The sequence below is a fragment of the Nicotiana sylvestris genome, chromosome 11 (genome assembly GCF_000393655.2).
Source record: "Nicotiana sylvestris chromosome 11, ASM39365v2, whole genome shotgun sequence".
Lineage (NCBI taxonomy): Eukaryota > Viridiplantae > Streptophyta > Magnoliopsida > Solanales > Solanaceae > Nicotiana > Nicotiana sylvestris.
The window spans coordinates 19,551,917-19,555,404 of NC_091067.1; the positions used below are offsets into that span (position 1 = coordinate 19,551,917).

General features: G+C 31.8%; 1 non-coding gene and 1 pseudogene across 1 annotated transcript; both read left to right on the top strand.

The window, feature by feature from the left end:
- Positions 1–900: 900 nt before the first annotated feature.
- Positions 901–1,051, top strand: LOC138882540 (U2 spliceosomal RNA; annotated as a pseudogene).
- Positions 1,052–2,097: 1,046 nt separating this feature from the next.
- LOC138882535 (U2 spliceosomal RNA) lies at positions 2,098–2,293 on the top strand. Its single transcript, XR_011404130.1, has one exon. It is a non-coding gene; the product is annotated as a U2 spliceosomal RNA (small nuclear RNA).
- Positions 2,294–3,488: the final 1,195 nt, after the last annotated feature.

The window sequence follows — 3,488 nt, forward strand, 5'->3', positions numbered from 1 at the left end:
ATATTTTATGAATAAACGAGGGACCAAAGGTGCTTTTATTGCTTTAATGTGAAAAGCTTGTATATGCCCAAAAAAAAAAAAAATAATGAAATAAAATGGGATAGCTAGTAGCTACTCATGACTCACCCGCACTTGTCGATCACGGAGTGAAAGTAATAATTTTCCATTGTCACGAGTGGAATATTGGAAACCAAAACTTAGGCATGTTGACATTTGTTTTTATTGGGGAACAATGGTTTCGAGATCATATAGGAACAATGGTTTCGAGATCAATATACGGTATAGAAGACTATGAGATACATATACCTTGAATTAAGAAGTGGCGGACCTAAAATTTGAATTTAATGTCAATTATTTAAGTTACGGCGGATCTCTTCAAAATTATGTATAGTTTCGTAATCTCATACTTTTTAAAATTTTATATTTTTCATACATATACATACATACATATATATATATATATATATATATATATATATATATATATATATATATATATATATATATATATATATATTTGTTTTGTGATAAAATACTGAGTTCGTAGCACCAAAACCATGTTCATCATTGCCTGAACAGACCAGAGAATTGTGAATCAGCATCAGACAGTAGAGAGTATCGAACTGATGATCTCAAATCATTCTAAATTTCTTAGTTTTGCGTGGAGATGGCCAATCAATTTGTTGCCAAGAAAGGAACAGGTTAAAAAAGAAGAATATTTTAATATATCTTTTCTTTTTGTTCAAAATATTTGTCTCCACTCTCCTTTGGCCTATTTAAGTAAGCAATCTTATCTCATGGTGGATCTGCAGAAGCTCTTCTGGTCCCTCATCGACTATATAGCAAAGCTCCTATGTACAAAGTTTGATGTAAAAAGGTTCAAGCAAAACATGGAAAAGCATACCTTTCTCGGCCTTTTGGCTAAGATCAAGCGTAATATCTGTTTTTATCAGTTTAATATCACTCACACGATATTAACTCAATTTTTTAAGGGAGAAAGTCCACCACGATAGCTTGCTCCTTGGTGTTACACTACTGCCACGCACCCCACCGATTCTAATTTTGAATTTTCCCCATTACTCCTGTTGATCATCAAATGAAATTGTCTCTAGGCCAAATAACTTATTACAATAACAATCCTAGTATAATTCCACGAGTGAGAGGCTGAACAAGTTATTATTTAAATTAATTTATCATACAAATTAAAGTATGTTAAACAATCAAAAGGGTACACCAAAATGAAATCATCTACTGTTAATATACAAAGAAAATAATCTAAATAAGCAAAACTGCATGAAGTTTCGGCAAAAGGATGCACCACAAGAATTTTCTAAGGGATCAGTCATCCTAGTATTACTTTCACCCAAGTACGTTTAGTTTAGATCTCAGAGTCTAATGAGATTTGATGAGTTAATGCTGTTCGCATCCGCCATTCCTAGTGTTCTAAATTCTTTTAGCACATTTCCTTCTTATGCAGGTCCACATCTTCAAGTTAAACACAAAAGCAAGAGGGAAGAGACTTGGTAGGGGCGAAATGGTAGAAACTTACTTATATATATATATATATATATATATATATATATACTACTAAAAAGTTGATAGAGAAATAACGAGTAGGGTAGTCATGACCCCTTGCACTTCTCTCCTAGTGATATTAACATTTTTCCATATTGACTAGTCAATCAAAAAAAGGGGTGGGGGGTGGGGGAGGGGCCTAGTTAACATTTGCTTTTATTATGGTCTACCCCACCCCACCCCACCCTTACAACAAAACAAAAAAAATCACAATAGGTCTCCAGATCTATTAAAGGATAGAACACTATACAATATACAAAGGCAGATATAAAATTTTAATTTGATGGTTTCAATCGTTAAACATTTTAGCACTTAACTCATTAAAATTAAAAGTTCGTAATCTAATATTTTTCAAAATTATTATTTTTCATGAATTGCCCGAACAAGCCAGAGATTAGTGAATTAACATTAGAAAGTAAAATAACTGCTTGCACATATAAACAAGTATTATAGACTCATCTTAAGATTTCTATATATATACATCGACTCATCTTATTCAGTCTAAGCGGAACATTGAAAAGCATACTTTTCTCGGCCTTTTGGCTAAGATCAAGTGTAGCATCTATTCTTATCAGTTTAATATCTGATATGTGAGTCATCGACTCACATGATATTAACTCATTTTTTTAAGGGAGAAGGTCCATCATGATATCTCGCTATCGAGGCCTTCATGCGTGTGTTGCACTATTGTCTTGGCTTGGAAGCTGGCGCACCCCACCAATTCTAGTTCTAAATCATATATGTAAATTTTATTGATTATACATTTTGTTTTACATTAGTGTATTTAATTATAAATATACTAGTGAGGGTATGTCGGGGCTATGCCCGAGCCCAACGACTATTTAGTGTTGTTAATATTATTTTTTAGATGCACCTCTATATGTATTTACAACATTCAAATAAAAGGATAAATTTGTACAATATTTTTAGACAACATAAATAATATGTACCAGATTACAAATGACTCCACCGCAGTGGGAGGAGACTGAGCTTGCAGTCATAGGAGAAACTTAGTGAAAAGGTAGATGAAGTTTCTAAATTATAATGCGCACCTTGTTAATGTTGTTTTCATATTATGTAAATCACAAATATTGTATTTCCTCCAGCTGATTTGGCAATAAAAGCACTACTTTACTGCAAGTGATAGAAGAAAATAAGGCAAGCATTTAGGTAAATTTGTAGTAAAGCTATATATCAATATTAAATATAAAAGAAGATTGGTGAATAAGAGAAATTCAAGAATGTTTGAATTTGCCTTGTAGTAGTACTAAGCATACATTTCAAGATTCCAGCGTAAGCGTTTCATAGTCTATGGTAAATCCCAGCTATATAAACACTTGATTTCTTTTAAATATGCTCCATAATTTCCCTCCTAGTTGTATAAACACTTGATCTCATGGAAGGTGTATACAGAGTTAAATGCACTACAGCAAACTCCCTTTCAAGGAATAAGTGTAGCATGTATGTAAACCAGTTTATGCTTTTTTTCCTCCTCAAAAGTCGAATAAAAAAAACAAAAGCAAAACAATGAAGAATCTAAATTCTATAGATCTTTTGGTAATATATATATATATATATATATATATATATATATATATATATATATATATAACCAAAAATCTGAGTCTTTGGTCAAAGCTAAAAATAAAAAGATCTTCGGGTTACTGATAATCAGGAGACGAAAAGATTTTTGAGGACAATGACAAAGCAATAAATGGTTTTGTATTTCAGTGAAATCTCAATAGTATTCTCTGTCCTTACAAATGTTGAGTCCTTCTCCTTTTATAGTTGATTCTAGGAGAGGGTGTAACGTCTGAGACAATTATGAGCAATAAATGACATTAAATAAGACGTTACATAATCATTCCTATTTAATACCAATTCTCTAACGTATTGGATATTTAATATCGAAT